Raw genomic sequence first — 24,754 nt, 5'->3', positions numbered from 1 at the left:
GCGGCGCAGCCCCCGGGGCGCCCGGGGGTAGGGCCGGCGGCGGCGGCTCGCGTGCGCCCGGCGGGGCGGGGCGGGGGAGGGAAGGGGAGTGAGGGGAGGGGAGGGGGCGGCCGGGAGGGGGCCGGCGCCGCGGCCGCTGCCGCTCCGCTCGCTCCAGCCTGCTCGGGGGCACTTTGTTTGTGTCCCACAATGCCGTGCGCGGGCGGCCGGGCTGGGACCGCGAGGGGAGTGGGCGGGGCGGGGCGAGCCGGGGGCGGGGCGCCGGCGCGGTGGGGGCGGGGCGGGCGCGGCCAGTGCGCAGGCGCTGCGGAGGCCGCTCCCGCTCCCGCTCCCGCTCCCGCTCCGGTTGCCGCTGCCCCTGCCCCTGCCCCTGCCGCTGCCCCTGCCCCTGCCCCTGCCCCTGCCCCTGCCCCTGCCCCTGCCCGGGCCGGAGCGGCGGCCGGCGGGCCCGGCTCTCCCCTCCCGCGGGCGTGTGCACGCGGCCTTCCGCTCGGCGCCCTCTCCGCCAGCCCCGCCGCGCTTACACTAGCGGAGGCATTTCTTTCTTTTTTTTAATATTTTATTTATTTATTCATCAGAGACGCAGGCAGAGGGAGAAGCAGGCTCCACGCAGGGAGCCCAGTGCGGGGCTCGATCCCGGGACTCCAGATCACGCCCTGGGCCGAAGGCAGGTGCTCAACCGCTGAGCCACCCAGGCGTCCCTAACGGACGCATTTCTGGGCATGTTCACGCTTCTTGCTTTTTTTTTTTTTTTCCTTCCCCTTTTTTTTTTCTTTCTTTGAACTGAAAACGAAAGAAACTCCTCGTTTCTCGAGTGGTTTTTTTGTAGCGGGGCCGAAACCGGAACACCCAGCCCCGTTTCTCTGGGTGAGGGAGGTGAGCCTGCGCTCCGCCCATTTTTCACACGGGGAAACTGAGGCCCGCGAAGACGCGCGGCCGGACACGTGCGGGACGCCATCGCTGTGCTCGCGGACCACCGGGCCCCGGAACCGCCTCCGGACTGGCATCCTTGCAGGGCTCGGAGAGCGTTCTAGCATCTCCCTGGGCGATCTGGCAGGAAGTGCGGTTCTGAAATGAGTGGAGAAATCAACACCCAGATCTGTCTCATCCCCCCCAACACGGGGGCACCTGGAGCTGTTCCCACCAATAGGCCTATTCTTTGCAAAACCTTGAGTCTCGCTTTATTACACCATCACTTTCCAGGGCCCTACCCCGGGGCAGGGGCGGGCGTCCAGATGACCCGCACTACCTGGGGGGTCTCAGAGTTCCTGGTCACCTGCGGAGTCTGATCAGATGCTAAAACCCCCGGGACCTGAGCCTTCCTCCCCTCCCTCCTCCCCGCCCAAGGCGGGGAGGGGCGCTCCCCCGCGGAAGCGCGCAGCAGGTGCGTGGAGGCGGACTGGGGTGCGGGCCTGCAGGCCCAGAGAGGCCCCGAGCCCTTCTGGAGCTTGGCTTTGAGTACTTTGTTTTCCCACGCCTCCAGCTTTTACACCGAAAGACTTCTCTCTCCAAAGGGCTTTTTGTGCAAGGTGAGTTGACATCCTGCTTCAAGTGGAGTGATTTTTTTTTTTTCCCTCTGAAACACTTGGCAACATTTAACATTAACCCCTTCCCCGATCCCTTTTATAAGCAGCCAAGCATCCTGGCACCCTGATGCTAACAATTGAACTCTACTTTAGAAATCAAGGCAATAAAAACAACGTCTGATTTTACAAGTCCTTCTCAGTTCCAACGAATTTTCAAGTATGTGAAATGTTTAATGCTCACAGCAACTATACCGTATGAGGTTTTACTGCTATTCCCAATATCATTTTTATTATTCCCATTTCAAGGCTGGGGAAGAGTCAGAAAGGTGTGAATTAGGCCCAGAAAGCTTTGTGCTGAGGTTTGCAGGAGGGGAAGAAGGTGGTGGAACACTTACCTTAGGAAAGGGGATGGTGGCCAGAGAGCAAGGCTTGGGGAGGGGTAGGGACTTGAATCCCTGGTTTGGTTGTGTGATAGACTGTGTGCACCAGGTAAAAACTGGAGAAGAATCAGGTGAGAATAAAGCAGGCAAACATCCCATCTACCTCTCCTAGGACATCTGGTGAGCCAGCCCATAAAAGACATTAGCTAAGTCTTTACTTTTTCTTAAGGGACCCAGGTAGCAACTGTACGCACGTGGCTTTCTTTCCGGGATTCTCAGGGATTCTCGCTTCTCCTTTTCCCTCCCTTTTGTGCTTCTCGAATTTACATTTAAAAACTCCATCATCCTCTAACCCCACCTTCACCCCCCAGGTCTGGAAGATCAGTTAACCAACAAATGGCTGTTGAGCCCTAGGGCACAGTGCTGGATACTTGGAGAGGGTGTGAGAAAAAAAAAAAAAAATACAGAGATTAACTTTGTAGGAGCCGGCTCCGTGTTTTGGCTTTGGGCAGGGTCAGTTTCTGTGGCTACTGCACCCTCCCACCTCTTTCTTCCCGGGCGAGAAGAGACTTGCCTTTGGGTTGGTGGAGTAAGTAGGCCTTTCTTTGACAGTAGGTGAAATAATACTGCTGCAGGATTTTATGAAACCAGAATCCTCCGCACAGGTGAAACAAACAAATGGAGCCCTCCTGAGGAACTAATTATTAACCTGGTGTCAATGATTCTGAGGAATTCAGGTTCTGGCAAACGGCTCATTTTGGCCTTGAGATGTTTTTGGGCACCACATTCTGGCACAACTGGCAGTTTCTTGGAGTAGACCCTTGGAACCAAATGGAAATTTAGTTGTTTAGATCACAACTTCTTTTAGAGCAAGAGTGCATTCTACTGGACAGGAGGATCTCTAATCTGACTTGAATAATTCCAGTGGAGGAGAGCTCATTACTGCACAAATCATCCTTGCTCTCTTATTAGATCATCCTAACTATATTAAAAAGAACTAATCTGACCCCCATCCCAAAATTTGCTCCTCTTCTCCTATGTCCATTTCACTGCCCACTCACTTGAGCAAGTCATCTCAGCTATGTCACTCTATTATATCTTGATTCTAATCTGTCAACAAATCTTACATTTGTCCATTCCTGTTGCTGCCATCCAAATCTAAAATACAATAGTTCCTGCCTGGAGAATTATAATATTCTCACTGTTCTGGTTTCCCAAATACATTCTTTTCTTCCCTTCACTCTCCACGTGATAGCCAGAGTGGTAGTGCAGTGCGTAGTGATCATATTGCACAACAATTGGCTTCCTATTGTTCTTAGGATAAAGTACCCAACCTTTAGCATGGGTTTTACAACATTATACAATCTGGGTTCTTTCAAGATCTTCAGCTTCATCTGTCATCCTACTCTGTCAAGGAACATGCCAGTCACATAATTTTTTTCCACATCTCTAAAATGCCACACTCTTTTTCTGCCAGTGCACACACTCTTCCCTCTGTGTAGAAATATTTTGTTCTTTAGCTAATTCCCCTCAATATTCAGGCCTCATTTATATATGAATTTTATTGAGATGTAATTCACATGCCATACAATTCACCCACTTAAAGTGTATAATTCTATGGATTTTAGTATATTCACAGAGTTGTACAATCATCACCACAATTTTTGAACATTCTCCTTACCCCAAAAAGAAATTCATACTCATTAGCAAGAAACCCCCTTTCCCCCACAATCCAACTCATTCTGGGTAACCACTGGTCTATTTTCTGGCTCTACAGATTTGCCAATTCTAGACATTCCATATAAATGAAACTCTGATCTCCTCTTGACTACCACTCATCCAAGGCCACCTCTCCTGGCTCCCCAGATTACATCAGACCCCATGTATATACTCCCAGAACACCCTGTTCTCTAACACTCTTCTAATTACTACTATAATTCTAATGACTTTTGCTCAACACTAATCCCAGAGCCTAGTACGTTGTCTGGCACATAATAGATATTTGATAAATGCTTAATGGACAAATGAATGAATAATGAAATAAATGAATGTGGAGGCCAGTTTTACCAGCTAGTAGAACAGCAGCTTCCCAAGACCTATAATGTCAGGGGAAAAGCTTGTGTTTCAATAAACATCCCCATTCCTCCGCAAGATGCCAGATTACCTGAGATCAGAGTCCATCCTTTTGATTTTTTGAAGATTCTTCAGGTCCTTAAGATGCAGCTATTGAAATACAACTCATCTTCAGAGGAGGAATTGATGTTTTAATTTTTTTTAATTCAAGGAAGTGGGTAGTGATTTAATCTCAGTCCTTGCATCTGATTGGAGTTCCACCTCCCCACCAGATACAATACTATTTTTTTTCCCCTATCGTGTGATTCATAGCTAAACTTCTCAAAACTATTATTTACACTCAATTATTCTTCATTTTTGGACCTTCTTCGTCACTTCTCAACACCTCTAATTTGATTTTCCCTTCAGTCCACTTAATATCTCCATAAAGTCACCAATTATTTTGATGTCGCTAATCCAAAGGACGTTTTTCAGCATCCTTTTACTGGACTTGGGTGCAGTGTTTGATTTTGTTGAGCACTCTTTCCAGCTTGAAGCACCCTCTTCCTTGTCTTCACTAATATTCTCAGTCTGTGTCCAATGTTGAGAACTATCTTCCTAGGCCAGTGGTTCTCAAAATTGTCATACTCAGGCCTAAATACAGCATCAGCATCACTTATCAAATTATTAGAAGTGCAAATTCTTAAATCATGCCCAGACCTATGAATCAGAAGTTCTGGGGTTAGGGCCCAGCGATCCATGTTTGAATGAACTCTCCAGGTATTTCAGATCCATGCTCAAGTCTGGGAACCAATGCCCAGGCAATCCCACCCATGCACATAAACTCTGAACTATTGATTCTTAAATGTATACCACTAGCCCAGGTCTTTCTACCCAGTTCTTGATCTGCCTATCTAACTGCTTACTAGTTCTACTTTGCTTGCTTGTTTCAGAAACACCTGAGACTCAACATGTCCAAGATAGATTAATGGCCTTTGGTAAACACAGTTCTTGCTCATTGTTTTCTAAGGCACTGAAGGGTACTTCAGTTCTAGACCCAAAATTCAGAAGACCAACATCTTCCCTGAAACTTCCATCATATTCATCCTTACCAAATGTCCAATTTATTATTAATTTATGCCAATTTTGCTTTCTAAATCAAAAAACTTTTTTTTTAAAAAAAGATTTATTTATTCATGAGAGACACACAGAGAGAGAGAGAGAGGCAGAGACACAGGCAGAGGGAGAAGCAGGCTCCATGCAGGGAGCCCGACGTGGGACTCGATCCCGGGTCTCCAGGATCAGGCCCTGGGCCAAAGGCAGCGCTAAACTGGCTGAGCCACCCAGGCTGCCCCCCCAAAATTTTTTTAATCATAGAGAATTTCACACATATAAAACATAGAAAGATGAGTTAAGAAATATATATTTTTTAATTTTTATTTATTTTTTTTAAGAAATATTTTTAAAAAATCAATGTATATCTGTCACCCAAGCCATCACATCCAACCAACAGCCAATACTGCCTCATCCATACCCCCGGTCATTTTTCCCTACCCATTTTATTTTGAGGCAAATGACAGATATTGTATGATTTTTCTATGTAAATATTTTAGTCTATATCTTTAAAAGAGATAGTCTTAAAAAATGCCACAGTACTATTATAATTTAAAAATAGGAATAATTTTATAATACAAAATATTTACATTTCCAATAGACTCATAAATGCCCTGGTATATATCTATATATCTATATATCTATATATCTGTATCTATATCTATATCTACAGTTGGCTTCAGAGAGGAACTATACTGATTTTGGTTGGCATATCTTTTAAATCCTCTGTATTTTTGTCTGTTTTCCCAGTAATATTTTATTTTTATTTAAGGAACTAGATTGTCCTGTAGTATTTTCCACAATCTGAATTTTGGCAGTTGCATCCCCATGGTGTACTTTAACATGTTCCCTTGTCCTCTGTATTTTTTGTAAACTGGTAATAAGATCTAGATGTTTTGTTTAATTTTTTTTTTTTGGCAAGGTATCTTCAGAGGTGGTGGCATTTTTTTCCATTAAGAGGCATACATCGTGTACTTATTTCTCTTTTTCTAATGTGATCTCTCTCTCTCTCTCTCTCTCTCTCTCTCTCTCTTTTTGGTAACTGCTGTTGAATAATGCCTGGAGCAATTCATTCATTAGGAGTTGTAAATGGTGATATAATTCGATCATTCTTCATGTGTTAGCTGCAGTGTTTTTATAGAGGACTTGAAGTCACCCCTCTTCAATTATGTGGTTTAGTTTATATTAAGAAAGCAGGATAAATACTTGCTTTCCCCCGTTTAACTAATTATCTCTTAATCCTGTCTAGTTCTCTCATTTTCAACTCTTCATACTCTGATCAAAAGTCCTTAACCTATCCTCTCAGATCTTGAATCTTTGTTATCCTTCTCCTCTTACAAGGTCCTGAATAATCTGGTCCTTGACTATTTCTCCAACCTCATTTTATGTCCCCTTCCTTCTCCTTTTCTTACTGTTCCAGACCATACTAACCTGTTTCAATTTTCTAAATCTTCAAAGACTTTCCCACTGCAGGGTCTTTGCACATGACCCCTCTACCTGGAAAATTTTCTCTGACTTCCTCTTTCCTCTCACATTACTTTCCTAAGGAAGTTTAAACTGATAATACCCATTACAACTTCTCATGTCACCTTCTACTTATTCTTCATAACACATCTCATAGTTTGTATTTATGAGACTGTTCCTTCAATATTTGCCTTCCCCAGTGAACTTTAAGTTCCTTGAAGGCAAGGACCATGTCTCTTTGGGCACCATTTTTCCCACCTAAGCTTAACTTAATGCTTGGAATACGATATGTGCACAAAAAATAAATGCTGAATTTAATAACATTGAATGAAGTCAGACTTGGGAAAAATAAAATACTTTGTCTCTATTTGTAAAGACTAAATTTCCCTAACATTTACTGAATGAGAAGTACTAAGTTCTCCTAATATTTGCTACAACCATATGAAGCAGACATTATAATGATCTCTACTTGCCAGATAAGGAAGCAGAAGAGAGGGTAAGCCATTTGCCCAAGTTCATGTAGATAGTAAATACCAGTCAGGATTCAAATCTAAACAATCTGGTTCTAGAACCCAAGATATCAGATTAAAATCCTAATATACTGTAATCTGGAGGAATGTACCACACAAATGTCTATATTGGAGGGGAATCTATCTCAATTTTTTGAACTAAAAAAAAAAAAAACAGTGAAGGGCCTTGTTGGTTAGGCTCAGATTAGATGCTTATCTCTAAACCAATCAATCCAAATCAAGGCAACAGGCACTATAAAAATATGTAGCTTTCATACCAGATGTGTGAATGCCGAGGAGCAGTTTCCAGGAGAACGGGGCATGCCAGGCAGACAGTCTCATAGTACAGTACACACATATTTCTCCCCATATATCCAATTTCATAAGTTCCCTCGTCCAACATAATGCAGTTTTATCACACAGAGCAACAGATAGCTTGCCTCATCAAAGAGAAACTATTCAAAAGCACGACCAGCTGCTACATTTGTCTCTGATTCCCAGAATCAACAGAATCAAGTCTGGATATGGTTGTACACAGTTTTGCAATCTATGGGCTAAAAGACAAATTTAATGACCCTCAAGACAGCAGGGGCACAACCTTTGCAAAGGTTCTAAAGTCCACTCCTGCCATGTGAGAAATTATCTTGGGGCAGAAGTAGGGAGAAGTAACGGGAGAGAGCTAAGGTCCATCACTCTGCTTTGGATAAGTAAGGTTCAAGTGGGGTAGGAGAACCATTCTACCTGAGTATGGGTCATACAGTGTTCATATTCCTTTTTTCTCCTCCTGCGTCAGCTTTCCTCACCTTTGGTGAGGGGATGAGGATCAGAATTGAGTTTGAGCCAGGGGTCCAATAGGCTGAAGCTCCATGGAACCAGCATATGCAATTGTCTATTAGAAGGATTGCAGGGGCAGGTATGCCCAATCAGTAGCTATATTTCATAAACTAGCCTGATGAGTAACTATGGACCTGATCTAAATTTCTAGAGCAGAGTACAGCTGGGGCCAGAATGATATCATCTATGGATGGCTGATTTAAGACCTCATAGATGGTGAATACTTAGTGCACCTCAAGTATATTTAGTGAATTGTGACTATTTGGTACATCTTGGTTCTTCTTTTACTTTCTAGTTCAGAACATGTATGCTCTACTTATTTTTATATCTCTCTAGCATACCCCACATGTCATTTGCTTCTATACTGAGTTTCATCTAGCCTTCTTACATTTTGTTTTATTTATTTCCATAGCAGAACTGAAAATTTATTTATTTATTTATATATCTATTTATTTATTTATTATTAGTAACCTCTACACCCAGCATGGGGCTTGAACTCATGACCCTGCGATCACGAGTCGCATGCTCTTCCAACTGAGCCAGCCACGTGCCCCGAAAATTCTTACTAATACAGGAAATGCATACTACAAATTCAGAAATCATGCCTAGCTAAAATTGCCTTTGAAGATCTCCTGAATCGCCATAAAGCCAAATGTGTTGTATTTTCGAGCCATATCGGAGGCTGACAGGCTGTCTCTCAGTAAAGTCAAACACAGTGGATTTTTCCTCCCGTGTTGGAACAGATTGCTCATTCTTCTACCGAGCACCAGAGGAAGTTGTTGGTTTCTATTTAGGGACTCTAGGCTTGCACTCAGGCTGCTAGGTGGCCACGCCGTGAGAGCCTCGAAACCGAGACCTGCTGAGGACTGACTCATTCGTGTCTTCCATCTCCTGCTTACTCTGTGCAGTCACTTGCTGAGCGAAATGATCCAATGCTTCTTTCTCTCCAGGTCACTTGAAATCACGTGAATTGCATGTGTGAATGTTGTTCTGGAGTACAACAGATGTCAAGTGATGAAAGACAAACAGGATATCCATAACTCAAAACCCTGCAGAAAGAAGAAAAAAGAAAGCAGCCTAGAGTGGTCACTGGTCCAGATGAGGTAATGGAGAGCATAGGACCAGCAGATTTCACAGGTGCTCATTTGTTAACTCACCTCCTTAATAATGGAGTAAGTTCAGTACGTGTGCCCCGGGTTCGGCCTGCTGGGAGGATTTTCCATGTTCATATCCCACAGGCCCATCCATCCCTGAGAAAGAGCTGGGGGCGATTCCTCTGAAGAGGGCTTGACTGTGTTAGTGGTGTTCTGTCTGTTGGTGAATATATTTGGGCTGCGGCTTGTCTTAAGGGTTAAGGAATAATTGACAGCTTCCTAAGTGGGGCTTGAGGGCTTTTTGGGTCAGTACTTCTTCTTTTTTAAGATTTTATTTATTTAGTTGAGAGAGAGCTTGAGCAGCAGGTAGGAGCAGAGGGAGAGGGAGAAGCAGACTCCCTGCTGGGCAGGGAGCCCAGTGCAGAGCTCGATCTGAGGACCCTGGGATCCCAGGATCACGATCTGAGCTGAAGGCAGACGCTTAACTGACTGAGCCACCCAGGCAGGCACCCCTGGTCAGTGGTTCTTTTAAGACTTTAGTTAACTGCTTGTTGCTTTCATTTTAGGACAGTGGGTTTGTTAATAACCCAATATAGAAGTCATTTATGGTGGGGAGTGTGAGATAATGATTTACCAAACCTGTAACAGATGGTCATCTTTGGATCAATGAAATATTGCCCAGTGATGGGTAATACAAAAATAGAATTCCCACAGTAGCCATCTGGAAGGAGGGAAAAGGTGTTCCCAATTCCCGTAAGTGTTTTCCTAACGTGCCCTTGTAATCCTACTACATTTTGCTCGTCAATCCGTTCTTTTATCCTCCTAGATGACTATTTCCTAACATCTCTTCTGTCAACCCCCCCAATACCTTCTTTCCTACTCCCACTCACAATTGATAACCGTTGTAACAGTAATTACACAAATTTAGTGGCTTAAAACAACAACATGTATTGTCTTCTCATTCTCTGGGCCTTGACACACGTCTTGCTGGGTTAAAATCAAGGTGTTGGCAGGGCTGTCCCTTTCTGGAAGCTCACGGGGAGAATCATCTCCTTGCCTCTCCCACTTTCCAGAGACCACCTGCGTTCCTGGGCTGCTGGTCTCGTTCTTCCATCGGCAAACTCAGCAACTCTGTGACCCTTTTTGCATCATCACCTGTTACCAGGTCCAATAATCTGTTTCCCTCTTCCACTCATTTTAGTAACAGTTTCATTGAAGATCTAGTTCACATACCATACAATTTACCCACTTAAAATGTCCAATTCAATAGTTTCAGTGTATTCATGGAATTGTGCATTTTTCACCACAACCAGTTAGAGAACACTTTTCATCACCCCCAAAAGAAACCCTCTACACTTTTGGGGCCACCTTTTTTTCTCCACCCACAAGGCCTGGCCATCAATAATTGTTTTGTCTCTATGGATTTGCCTGCTCTGGACATTTAGTATAAATGGAATAATATGATATATACTCTATTGTGCCTAACTTCTTTCACTTAGCGTATTTTCACAGTTCATTCATGTTGTGGCATGTGTCAGTATTTATTTCATTCCCCTCTTCCACTTTTAAGGACTCTTCTAGAAATAAAATCCACTTGCTAAGGAGAAGAATTATTGTCAGCAGTGAAAGGAGAGAATAAGAATGGGAAAAATTGATGAATACCCATAAAAAAATAGAGCACACTAACACTTTTTATTTAATTTTATTTTGTTTTTCTTTGTTAGTTACTCGTTTCTGGTTGTTGACAAAATTCCCAAAGGATCGATCTCAACTATAAAAAGAGTTTTAAGATTTGATTTGCCACCGGCAAGATATATACTAGGAGTCCCTCTTTGCTTCAAAATGAAAACCAGTTTGGAAAGCTTCCAGGTTTATCAATAATTGGTTTATTCTCAGAAGCCTTATTACATGCAAGGTGGAGGGGGCAAATGCTCTATGGTTTGATTTTGATGTTGCATAGAGGAGCTGCTCCATGCCTTAAGTTACCCTGCGTTGGAAGGAGTATCCTTACTTCTACAATAGGATTCTACATTTAGACATCAATTCTTTTAATTTAAGGCAAATTCTCCTTTCTATTTAGTGGGATCACGGATTGATAGCTATACATCATGCATTTTTCCTGAATTCTGCAACTAAATAGCCATCTGTCTCTGCCCCTCAATCACTTCAAGTGCAAAATTTCCAAATAAAAATGATCTGTATTGCCCTAGACCTATTTTTTCCCCTGAGTTTCTCATTTCAATGACTTGTACTTCCATTCACCAGGTTTTCCAAGGTAGAAACCTGAGTCTTCCCATCATGCGTCCCTAACCGGTAGCTGATCTCCTGAGTCCTTATCGGGAACATTTGTTAACTGCTAGTCTCCATGGCCATTACCAGCACCTTAGTTCAGACCCCTCTCCAGTTCTCACTTCTGTGACTGGGGGGTTGATCCCCTCTTCTGTCCATTCTCCACAGTGTAGCCAACGAGGGCCATTTAAAGACCCAACTGATCACCTGATTTCTCTTTCTAAAATCATATACAGGGGCACCTGGGTGGCTCAGTGATTGAGCATCTGCCTTCGGCCCAGGGCATGATCCCAGGGTCCTGGGATCAAGTCCTGCATCGGGCTCCCCATGGGAAGCCTGCTTCTCCCTCTGCCTCTGTCTCTGCCTCTCTCTGTGTGTCTCCTGAATAAATAAATAAAATCATATACAGTACTCATTGCCCTTACAATAAAGTATAAGCTCCCATATGATGTAAGATACTCATTTTCTGAACCTTACCCAGCTCTCCTTTTTCCTCTCTTTACCCAACCATCACCAATATTATATATTATCATATTTCCCCAATCTGCTCATATTCTCTTTACTGTCTGTCTTTTTACATATTGCTTCTCTTGACTGAGAAACTCTTTTCCCCTTTCCCCTGGCTAACTCATATATGCTGAGACTCAGCTTAGTCACTGATATCCTTTGGAAAGGTTTCCAGATATTTCCTGCTGGAGCTAAATACTCCTACCTATGTGCTTAATAAATTCCATGCACATACCAATATCATGGTACTTATCACATAGTTTTGTCTGTTAATTTTACTTTCATGCTTTTCCAGGCAGATTACAAAGTCCTTTATGACAGAGACTATTTTTTGTGTATCTTTGAAAGCCAAGGACCTGTCCTACCAGAGAGCTGACAATTGGTTAGTATTCAATAAATTTTGGCTGAATAAAGGGAAAAAAATTAGATGACACTTAATGGGTAGTTTGGGAGGGCTATGAAAACACATTTCATCTTCCATATAGTTAAAAAATATTTTTATTGTGGTAAGATGCATATGACAGAAAAATTACCGTTTTTAACATTTTTAAGTATACAATTCAATAACATTAAGTACATTCTAATTGTTGTGCAACCATTACCACTAACCCTTTCCAGAACTTTCCAGAACTCTTTCATTAGAACTCTTTCATTAGCCCAGACAAGAAACTCTGTATACATCAAATAATAACTCCCCATTCCACCCTGCCCACAGTCCTTGGAAACTCCTATTCTACTTTCTGTTTCTATGAATTTGCCTATTCTTGGGTAACTCATCAAAGGGGAATCATGTACTATCTGTCCTTTCGCATCTGGCTCATTTCACTTAGCATAGTGTTTTCAAGGTTCATTCATTTTTTGCGTCTAAGAAACATTCCATTGTATGTAGATGCTCATTTTGTTTATTTGTCATCTTTTGATGGACACTGGGAGTGTCTCTGTTTTTAGCTATTGTAAATAATACTGCTCTGAATATTGGTATACAAGTATTTGTTTGAGTCCCTGGTTTAAATTCTTTTGAAGATATACCTAGAAGTGGAATTTCTGAATCATACGGTAGTGTAGTTTATGTTTCCCTTTGTGAGGAACCGCCATAACTGGTTGACAAAGTGGCTGCACTTTACATTCCCACCAGCAATGAACCAGGGTTCCCATTTCTCACATCCTCACCAGCAATTATTTTTTTGTTTGTTTGTTTCTTTCTTCCCTCCTTCCCTTCCTAACAGTCATCCTTTCGAGTATGAAATAGCATCTCCTTGTGGTTTCAATTTGCATTTCCCAAATAGCTAGTGATGTTCAGCATCTTTACATGTGCTTGAGGGTCCATTGTGTATCTTCTTTGGATAAATGCCATTTCAAGTCTTTTGCTTCTTTTAGATTGGTTTGTTTATTCATTTCTTGTTGTTGTTGAGTTGTAGGAGTTCTTTATATATTCTGGATATAAGATACATGATTAGCAAATATTTTCTCTCTTTTGGTGGGTTACCTTTTCACTCTCTTGATAGTGTCCTTTGATTCACAGAAGTTTTTAATTTTAGTGAAGTCCAATTTATCTATTTCTTTTATTGCTGTTGTCTGTGTTTAGTGTCTTAGCCAATGAAATCATTGCCAAATCCAATGTCATGAACTTTTTTCTATATTGCCTTCTAAGATATTTTTGTGTCAGCTCTTATGTTTAAGTCTTTGATCCAGTCTGAGTTAATTTTTCACATATGATGTATAATAAGGGTCCAACTTCATTCTTTTGCACTTAATGGGTAGTTTGGGAGGGCTATGAAAGATAGATATCCAGCTTTCTCCACACCATTTGCTGAAAGACTGCTCTTTCTCCATTAATAGTGTTGGCGCTCCTTTTGAAAATCATTGGACTACATATGTGAGGTTTTATTTCTGGGGTCTCTATTGTATACGTTTGTATTTATACCAGTGCTACACTGTTTTGATTACTGTGGCTTTATAGTAAGCTTTGAAATCAAGAAGTGTGAGTCTTCCAACTTCATTTTTCTTTTTTAACATTGTTTTGGCTATATGGGGTCCCTTGAGATTCTCTGTGAATTTTAGAATGGATTTTCTATTTCTGCAAAAATGTCATTGGGATTTTGGTAGGAATATCATTGAATCTGTAGATTGCTTTTTGGCAGGATTGATCTTTTTTTTTTTTTTTTTTTTTTGGTAGTATTGCTATCTTAATGACATTAAGTCTTCCAGTCCATAAATGTGGGATGTCTTTCCACTAATTCCTGCCTTTGATTTCTTTCAGCAACATTTTATAGTTGTGAGCACACACTTCTTTTGACTTCTTGGTTAAGTTTATTCTTTTTTTTTTAATTTTTATTTTTTGGTTAAGTTTATTCCTAAACATTTTATTCTTTTTGGTGCTATTTTAAATAGGATTTTCTTTTTAGTTTTTTTTTTTTTGCTATTATATAGAAATGCACCCTTTATGAATGTTGGTTTTGTATCCTGTAAGTTTTCTGAATTTGTTTTTTAGTTCTAACAGTTTGTGTGTGTGTGTGTGTGTGTGTGTGTGTGTGTGTGTATGTGTGTAGATTCTTTAATGTTTCTACATATAAGATCATGTTGACTGTGAACACAGATAGTTTTACCTTTTCTTTTTTTTTTCCAATTTGGATACCTTTCCTTCCTTCCTTCCTTCCTTCCTTCCTTCCTTCCTTCCTTCCTTATTTTCTTCTTTCTTCCTTTCTTCTTCTCATCATTCTCCTCCTTCTCCATCTTCCTCCTCCTCTTCTTCATCTTCTTCCCCATCCCCTTCCTCCTCCCCCTTCTTTTTTGCCTAGTTACTCTGGCTAGAGTTTTCAATACTATTTTGAATAGAAGTAGCAAGAAGTAGGCATCCTTGTCTTGTTCCTGATCTTAGAGAAAGTCTTTCAGCATTAAGTATATTAGCTGTGGAGTTTTCATGTATGGCCTTTATTGTCTTGAAGAAATTTTTTTCTATTCCTAGTTTATTGATTGTTCAAAAGGGTATTGAATTTTGTCATACTTTCTCTGCATCAATTGTATTTCCCCCCCTTAATTCTATTAGTTCTGTTAATATTGTATTTTACATTGGCTGATATTTGTTTATTGAACTGTCCTTACATCCCGGGAATAAAACCCACTTGGTCATGGTATATAATCCTGCAGAATATGGTTTGCTAGTTTCTTGAGGACTTTTGCATCAATATTCATAAGGGATGTTGGTCTGTAGTTTTCCGGTAGTATCTTTGTTTGGCTTTAGGTAGTATTCCCTCCTCTTCATTTTTTAAAAAAAGAATTTTAAAAGGATTAATTCTTCTTAAATGTTTAGTAGAATTCACCAGTGAACCTCCTGATCTTGTGCTTTTCTTTGTTGAGAGATTTTGATTCCTGACTCAGTACAACAAATTAGGTCTAATCAAATTTTTTTCTTTCTTCATGAGTAAGTTCTGGTAGGTTGTGTCCACTTCATCTAGTTTATCCAGCATGTTGGCATTATTCATAGTATTCTCTTATAGTTATTTTTATTTCTGTAAAATCAGTAGTAAACCTCAATTTTTTTCTTATTTAGAAATTTGGGTTTTCTCTCTTTTTTTTCTTAACCAATCTAGCTTAAGAGTTGTCAATTTTGTTGAGCTTTTCAAAGAACCAATTTTGGTTTTGTTGATTTTCTTTGCTTTTCTATTCTCCATTTTAATTATCTCCACTCCAGTCATTATTATTTCCTTCCTTCTGCAAATGTTGGGCTTCTCTGTTTTTTCTAGTGTCCTAAGGTATAAATTTAGGTTATTCATTTTGATATTATTCTTTTGAAAATGTTTTTATATTTGTAAATTTCCCTGTTAAAATTGCTTTTGCTGCATCCCATAAATTTTTATATGTTGTGTTTTCATTTTCATTTTTATCAAGGCATTTTCTGATTTCACTTGTGATTTCTTCTCTAACTCATTGGTTGTTTAACAATGTGTTCTTTAGGGGCACCTAGGTGGTGCAGTCAGTTAAGCATCTGACTCTTGGTTTTGGCTCAGGTCATGATCTCAGGGTTGTGAGATCAAGCCCCATGTAAGGCTCTGAGCTGAGTGGGGGGTCTGCTTAAGATTCTGTCTTCCTCCCACTCATATGCACTTGCACTCTCTCTCCCTCAAATAAATATATAAATAAGTCTTTAAAAAGGAGTGTCAAAAACAAAATAAAATAAAAAGGAGTGTCTTCTTTAATTTCCACATATTTTTTTATTTTTTAAACTTTCCTTCTGTTTTTGATTTCTAGTCTCATTCTATTTTAATAAGAAGATGCATTGCATGATTTCCACTTTTAAAAATTTATTAAGAATTGTTTGGAATGAATACACACATACACACACACATATATTTGGCTCTGCTAGTTAGTGCATATGTGTTTATATTTGTTATATCTTTTTGATGAGTTGACCCTTATATCAAGATATAATGTCCTAAACCCTGAAGAGCCAGAGAATGTTGAAAAAGAAAACCAAAGCTGGGGGCATCACAATGCCTGACTTCAAACTATATTACAAAGCTGTAATCATCAAGACAGCATGATACTGGGACAAAAACAGACACATAGATCCATGGAACAGAATAGAAAACCCATAAATGGACCCTCAACTCTATGGTTAACTAATCTTTAACAAAGCAGGAAAGAATAGCCAATGGAAAAAAGACAGTCTCTTCAATAGATGGTGTTGGGAAAATTGGACAGCCACATGCAGAATGAAACTGGACTATTCTCTTACACCATACACAAAGATCAACTCAAAGTGGATGAAAGATCTAAATGTGGGACAGGAATCCATCAAAATCCTAGAAGAGAACACAGGTAGTAACCTCTTTACCTCAGTTGCAGCAACTTCTTGAAAGACACATCTCCAAAGACAAGAAAAAAAGGTATGATGAACTATTGGGATTTCATCAAGATAAAAAGCTTCAGCACAGCAAAGGAAACAGTCAACAAAACTAAAAGACAACCTACAGAATGGGAGAAGATATTTGCAAATGTCATATCAGATAAAAGGCTAGTAGCCAAGATCTGTAAAGAACTTATCAAACTCAACATCCAAATAACAATCTAGTCAAAATGGGCAAAAGACATGAACAGACATTTGTCCAAAGAAGATCTACACATGGCTAACAGACACATGAAAAAATGCTCCACATCACTTGTTATCAGGGAAATACAAATCAAAACCACAATGAGATACCACTTTACACTGGTGAGAATGGCTAAAATTAACAAGACAGAAAACAACAAATATTGGTGTGGATGTGGAGAAAGGAGAACCCTCTTACGCTGTAGTGGGCACGAAAACTGGTACAGGCACTCTGGAAACAGTGTGGAGGTTTCTCCAAAAGTTAAAAATAGGGTTACCCTACAACCCAACAATTGTACTACTGGGTATTTACCCCAAAGATACAGATGCAGTGAAACCATGGGGCACATGCACCCCAAAGTTCATAGCAGCAATGTCCACAATAGCCAAACTGTGGAAGGAGCCATGATGTCCTTCGACAGATGAATGAATAAAGAAGATGTGATATCTATCTATCTATCTATCTATCTATCATCTATCATCTATCTATCTAATGGAATATTGCTCAGCCATCAGAAAGGATGAGTACCTACCATTTACATTGACATGGATGGAACTGGAGGGTATTATGCTGAGTGAAGTAAGTCAGTTGGAGAAAGACAATTATCATATGGTTTCACTCATATGTGAAATATAAGAAATAGTGCAAGGGACCATAAAGGAAGGAGGGGAAACTGGGGGGGGGGGGAAGTAGAGAGGAAGACAAACCATGAGAGACTCTTGACTCAGGGAAACAAACTAAGGGTTGCAGAAGGGGAAGTTAGTGGGGAGATGGGGTAATTGGATGTTGGGCATTAAGGAGCGCACATGATGTGATGAGCACTGGGTGTTATACTCTATGCTGGCAAATTGAATTTAAAGAAAAAAAAGATAAAATTTCCTGAGGTACCAATGGCTTGGTCAGTTAAGCATCCGATTCTTGGTTTTATCTCATGTCATGATCTCAATTACTGTCTAGCATCCTTTCATTTTAACTTGGGGGACTCCTTTTAGCATTTCTTTTAAGGGATTATCTAGTGATAGTGAATTCCCTCAACTTTTGTTTATCCGGGAATTCTTCATTTCTCCTTTATTTTTCCAGAAAAGTTTTGCTGTTTATAGAATTCTTGGTTGACTGTGCTTATCTTTCAGCACTTTAAACATTTCATTCTATATTCCTCTGGCCTCCAAGGTTTCTTGTGAAAAATTGGTTGATATTCTTATTCTACTGTTTGATGCTGGTTCACTTTTCTCTGGTTGCTTTCAAGATTCTCTACTTTGAACAGTTTGCTTATAATGTGTCTCAATTGGCTCTTTTTGAGTTTATTGTACCTAGAGTTCATCGGGCTCCTTACAGTTGTAAATTTATGTATTCTTGCAGTTGTAAATTCCATGTATTTAATTAAATTTGGGATGTTTAGGGCAGCCCGGGTAGCTTAGTGGTTTAGCTCTGCCTTCAGCCCAGGACCTGATCCTGGAGACCTGGGATCAAGTCCCATGTCGGGCTCCCTGCATGGAGCCTGCTTCTCCCTCTGCCTGTGTCTCTGCCTCTCTCTCTCTCTCTCTGTCTCTCATGAATAAATAAATACAATCTTTAAAAAAAATTTGGGATGTTTTTCCATTATTTCTTTAAATAAGAAAGAATTTAATTCTTTTTTTTTCTTAATGATTTTATTTGTTTATTCATGAGAGACACACAGAGAGAGGCAGAGACATTGGCAGAGGGAGAAGCAGGCTCCCTGCGGGGAGCTTGATGCAGGACTTGACCCCAGGACCCTGGGATCACGCCTTGAGCTGAAGGCAGATGCCTAACCACTGAGCCACCCAGGCGTCCCTTTCTTTCCCATTTTCTCTTTTCTTTTCTAGGACTCACATAATGTATGTGTTGGTATGTTTCATAGTATCCCACAGGTCCCTTAGATTCTGTTCACTTTTCTCCATCCTTTTTGGTTCTGTTCCTCAGACTCCATAATTTCAATGGTCCAATTTCAGGTTTCCTGATTTTTTTCTTCTATTTGCTGAAATCTGTCAGATCTCTCTAGTGAATTTTTCATTTCAATTATTGTAATTTTCAGTTCCAGAATTTCTGTCTGGCTTCTTTTTTATAATTTATGTCTCTGTTGATATTTTCATTTTTAAAAAAGTATTTATTTATTCATGAGAGAAGCAGAGACATAGAGAGAGAAGCAGGCTCCTTGAAGGGAACCTGATGCGGGACTTGATCCCAGGACAGTGGGATCATGATCGGAGCCAAAGGTAGATGCTTGGGACGCTTGGGTGGCTCAGCCAGCCTCCCCGTGGGGAGCCTGCTTCTCCATCTGCCTATGTGTTTGCCACTCTCTATGTCTCTCATGAATAAATTAATAAAATCTTTAAGAAAAAAAAAGGAGATGCTCAACCACTGAGCCATCCAGGTGCCACCGATGTTTTCATTTTGTTTGTACATCATTTCCCCGGTTTTCTTTAGTTCTTTATCCATGTTTCCCTTTAGGTCTCTGAGTATATTTAAGTTTTTCTGGCAAGTCTAATGTCTGAGCTTTCTCTGGAATGGTTTCTGTGTACTTTGTTCCATTGAATAAGCTATGTTTTTCTATTTTTATCTAAACCTAGTGATTTTTTGCTAAAAAATTAGAATTTAGCTGCTAAAAATATGGTAACCTCTGGAGATCACATTCTCGCCTTCCCCGAGGGGTTGATTTTGTGTGTGTGCATTGTTAAAGGCTGTAGTAGTCTGTATTTTTTTAGTGTTTTCCTAGCTAGTTTTGCAGAGGCTAATCTATTCTTTGTCATATATGATCACTGAGGTCTCTGTGCCTCTATTTTGATAGAGATTTCCTTGAATCCCAGGACTCTTCCAGTGTTTTCAGATTGGTTTTATGCTAGGGTGTTCCTGCAGTACTTGGCGAGACTTGTTCTGAGGCTAGCAATTAGCCTGAGGTGAAAGCTTATGGTCTTTTCAGATCCTTCCTGAGCATGCATCTTGCTTGGGTGTGCTTGTTGCTTCCTAAATTCTCCCATATATTAATTTCCCCTTAATTTCTCAGTTGCACCCTGGCTTTTCTTTTGGGCTTTGGATAGTCTCTTGTGTTTCCACCTGTAATCTCTTCCCCCGGAGGTCTGTGGAACTGTAGTCATATTGCAAATTTGAGTTGTATCCATTGCTTTTCCTGTATTATTTCCGAGTTAGACATAAGGGTGACGAGCTCCTTGCATCAGTCCTTCAGGTATCCACCAGACAATTTAGAACGGATGTACACAATCATTTGCAAATAGGGTCTTCTCTGTTCCTTCCAATTTGAGGGATAGTACTGGGAACTAGGCTGCTATCACTCCAAGACCAAAACCACTGCCATGCTGGGGAGGGGCAGAGCAAGGGTGAGTAAAAATACCACAAAACTTTCTTACTGTTTGAAGATTGCTTTCTTTTTTTGATCGGGTGTTTGCTTGGTGGCTATAAACCTTTGAATGTTTTCCAGAGCTCCAGTAAGATTGGCTTAGATCATTTCTGCCTTTAAAAGATGTTTCTGGGGGAAATAAAAGCTTGGAGCTTCCTATCTTCTATTTTTCTGATGTCTTCTTTTTCAACATAGTTGTGTCTTCACTTGGACTCTCACCAAAGGGCATTAGGGGCCTTGGCATAAGACCTAAATAAAGGTGTGTGCAATCACAAAAAAATGGTGGGAACAAAGACACTCTTAGCCACTATAAAGAAGCTTGGAATAAGAATGTGTTTGGGGAGTTAAAGTTTTATAGATGAGGAATCCACTAGGATATTGGATGACAGTTGAGAACAGATAAGCTCATGAAATGTTCTGTCCAGGTAGTAAATTGCTCAGGGAGCTGGTGCTTGCTGACAGTATGGGACAGCTGCAGTTACATGCTACAAATGGTTGGGTCTGTTTCTGGATGCAAATTAATTCCAGCTCATGAAGGGTTTTGAGTAATGCCAAAAATGATCTAGTAGAAGAATATGTGAAAATAATGAGATGGCTGGTTCTGGTGCTAAATTAGAGCCTCCCCTCAGGGCTCAGGGAACCAGTCTAATTCAATTCATTCCTAATGGTAGCTGTCATATCAGTTTGTCCCAACCCTGACTGTAGTTCACAGCCCTATCTCAGAAGTAACTTGGGAAGGTAAGCCTTTAATAATTGTCTCCATCTCTCCATTTCCACTCTCTCTCTCTCCTGTCAGTAGTACCCCTGTCTCTCCTCTCAGTCTTCTTCTCTGACTACTTGTCCTCCTTTGCTTCCTACTCCCTCAGTGAAACTAATATTCGAAGAAAAGAATCTTCTAAATTAATTCACATTAAGGTGTACATAGTGAATAAGACTTGAGTGGAATCTTTTGGGGGCTATTTGCATTTTAACAAATAAAAAAATTTCTAATTGTGAAGCTCTAAGTGTTAGCTGTTCCACAGGAAAGAGAATTTTTAGAGGAACTTGTTCTGACTTAGTATTTTTCTGTTTTCTAGGTATTCACTACTCCAGATAGCATGAAGAAATACCAAATTATAAAAGAGGTTTAGTAAAACAAATTTGTCCTCCCAATGTGAAATGAAGCTCTGGGGATGATTTGAGTATGTTATTGGATAATGACCTTTTGCATTTTTTCCAGTGAGAGACACCAGGGATAAAGCCAAGGCCTTGATTATATTGAGAAGTCAAGTCAAGGAGATTTTAACCTTGCTACAGGAAAAGCTGATAAGAAGTTAATAGAACAGATCTAATTTAGGATATTGAATATTTTAGAGGATAATAAGCAGCCTTCATCTTCATATCTTTATGTGGCCTTTCTTTCTAGTCATCATCAGAGAATCTTCTTTGGGATACGGTACACAAAGTGGGGGGGCTGCCGGTGTTAGCAAAATGGGTAACGGGAAGTAAGAGCTAAGAGTAGGAAACACGTTATCATCGTGATTGGAATTTAACCTCTCCTAGCTTCCATTTCTTCCTCTATAATGTGGAAACTATAATAGCTATTGAAGAGAGATCTCTTGATTGTAAACTGTAGGAAGCCATATTGAACTAGGTTAAATGGGGTAGCGGGAAACAAAAGGAATTTATAGGCTTGATTCTGGAGTGTCCAAGGGGGCATTGGCTTTTGGATAAGGTTGGATCCAGAGAGCTAAAGGACACCTTCTGGACTTTCTGACTCTCTATTTCTTGGTTCTGCTTGGTTTTGTTTGGATTTATCTTCACGTAGTTTTAATTTATGTGTCAGCTAAGAAGATCTAAAAAATATCTCCCAGCTTAACAATTCTAACAGAAAATCTCATTCAGATATCAGTTCCAGGAAGATTATATTGCCTTGCTCAGGTCAGACGTCTAAACCCTAGCCAATCACTGTGTGGTGGGATTTTTTTGATTGGCCAGCCTAAAGTTATATGTGTGGCCAGTGATTTGGCCAGTATCCCACAGATGGCTGCCTTTCCAGTATCACATTGTATGGAGGGAGAATTTCCTAAAGGATTCAGGAGGCAGAGGATGGGAAAGTCGCTGGCATAAAAATATTATAGCTATTATAATCTATTGAATCTACCACTATGGAATCAAATGAGTGGACACAGGGAAACTGTTTATAAAATACAATCATAATTAAAGCTTTTCATTCAAATGATGATAAATACCATGATAATCAAAATCAAGGAAGCTGCATTGTATAAAGATGGTTTTTATTGTTGTTTATTATTATTAAATATGGGAAAAGATGAATCATTCAGTATCTGGTGTGGGATAACTGGATAGGCCTCTGGAAGAAATGAAAGTAGAAGCCGCACTTCCCATAAATAACAAATAGATTAAAGCTTTAAATGTAAACATGAAACCATGTAAGTATTAGAAGAAAACATGAGAAAATTCTTTTATAATCTTGGAATGGGGACGGTCTTCTAATCATTCAACATTCTGAACTCATAAAGAATATGACTGATAAATAAAACTACCTCAGAATCAAACATCTATATGGTGAAAAACATCATTTGAGAGGAAGTCAAAAGACAAAAAACAAATGTAATAAAAACCAATAGTGCATTGGAGATGGCCTGCAGCGGCTCACAGGAACTGATTATTAAATTTTCAGGAATTTTGAAAGCTGATTATCAAACATAGCTATTATTTAAAATTAAGCCATACAAGCTTATAATTAAACACAGAATGTTACAAAGGTAATAAATACTCCAAACTCATCACTTTCTAATTGTTTAACTACATTTTACTGTCATCTATGATCTTGAGGTTATTTACGCCTATTATATCTGTACTGTGGAGATATTATATAATGGTCTGCTACTGCACATCTCTTTCCAACTCTACATTTAGAGATGTCGTATTAGGAGCTTGAGATTGTCTGTGGTGGGAACATTTACATCATGGCAGTTGGCAATTGCTATAAACCAGGGTTTATTTTCCCCAGAGACCATTGTTCGACAGTAACCAACACACCACTAGAAACAAGTTTTTGCAACTCATATTACAGAGAAAGGGCTAATCTCCCTATATAATGTGCTCCCATAAGCCAAGTATAAAAAGATTTATTCACCTGCTAGAAGCATAAGAAAGCTATGACATGTCCATTCATAGAAATAAAGAGGTGCTCTGTGTCGTAAGAGAAATGCAAATCAAAACCATACGAGATATTATTTTTGCCTATTAAATTAGCCAAACACCCAAGTTTAACAAAACTCTTTTGGAAAGGGTATGGGGAAACACATTTTTTACATTGCTGCTGATGATAAAATTGGTATAACTGGAAGGCAATTTGGCAATATATATATAAAATCACTAATACATAGACTATTTGACCCAGCAATTCTGTCTCTGGGAATTTATCTGATCATCTAACAAAGTGTTTTTGTTTTTTTAATAGCAAAAGATTGGAAACAACACAAACATCCATCCACATTGGGTGGTTCAATAAACCGTGGAACATTCATACAATGGAATTGACTGAAACTGTAAAAAAAAAAAAAAATGAAATCATTCTCCAAGTTGAGTGTGGAAGAATTTCCAAGTTGGAGTTTTGCCCTCAGTTTAATTGAGACATAATTGACATTTAATAACGTATTTGTTTAAGATGTTCAACAGAATGCTTTGATATATGTACATATTGCAAAATAATCACCATGACAGGTTTAGTTAACATCCATAACCTCATATAGTCACAATTTTTTCCCTTGTGTTGGGAACTTTCAAGGTCTTGTAAGATCTAAGCAACTTTCAAATACACAACACGGTATTGTTAACTATAGTCATCATGCTGTACATTACATGGCAAGAACTTGTTTATCTTATGACTGGATTTGTACCTTCTGACCATCTTCACCCATTTTGCTCACCCCCGACCCCTTGCCTCTGGCAAACACCAATCTGTTCTCTGCCTCTACGAATTGTTTGTTTGCTTTTTTAGGTTCCATCTATAAATGAGATCATACAGTATTTGTCTTTCATTGTCTGATTCATTTTATTTAACACAAGCCCTGAGGCTCCATCTCTGTTGTTCAAACGGTAGGATTTCCTTGTTTTTTTTTTTTTTTTTTTTAAATGACTGAATTATCTATGTCTATGTCCAAACATTTGTATGGTGAAAAACATATATGTATATGTTTTCTTTGTTCACTCATTAGGTTACATTATTCAGTGAAGAAAGGCAAGGTTGATATCAGAGCGTATAGCACATTATCTTTTGCATAATGAAATAAAAATATAGTATATGATTTGTATAGACAAACTCTGGAAAGATAAATAAACTAATAAAAATGGTTATGGGGGAGGTTGCTGAGCAGAATGTGGGAGCTGGATGGTTAGAAAATTGGGTGAGAACAAGACTTTGTATTCTCTTTTTACACTGAATGAATGTTGAACTATGTCAACATAGTACCTTTTTACAAAATTGAGAAGAAATAAAAGCTCTCATTAAAGAA

The 24,754-nt window shown here is 39.8% G+C and overlaps 1 long non-coding RNA gene and 1 other non-coding gene across 2 annotated transcripts; one reads left to right on the top strand and one right to left on the bottom strand.

Annotated features, from left to right (window-relative positions):
• The first annotated feature begins 388 nt into the window (after positions 1-388).
• LOC140594670 (uncharacterized) lies at positions 389-24,754 on the top strand. The gene is made up of 3 exons (XR_011995751.1): positions 389-1,529; positions 8,829-9,015; positions 23,701-24,754. It is a non-coding gene; the product is annotated as an uncharacterized lncRNA (long non-coding RNA).
• Positions 8,355-8,427, bottom strand: TRNAT-CGU (transfer RNA threonine (anticodon CGU)). Its single transcript has one exon. It is a non-coding gene; the product is annotated as a tRNA-Thr (tRNA).

Source organism: Vulpes vulpes, chromosome 12 (genome assembly GCF_048418805.1).
Source record: "Vulpes vulpes isolate BD-2025 chromosome 12, VulVul3, whole genome shotgun sequence".
Taxonomy (NCBI): Eukaryota; Metazoa; Chordata; class Mammalia; order Carnivora; family Canidae; genus Vulpes; species Vulpes vulpes.
Note: the sequence above shows the minus strand (reverse complement) of the source record. Positions and strands in the feature narration are given on the sequence as shown.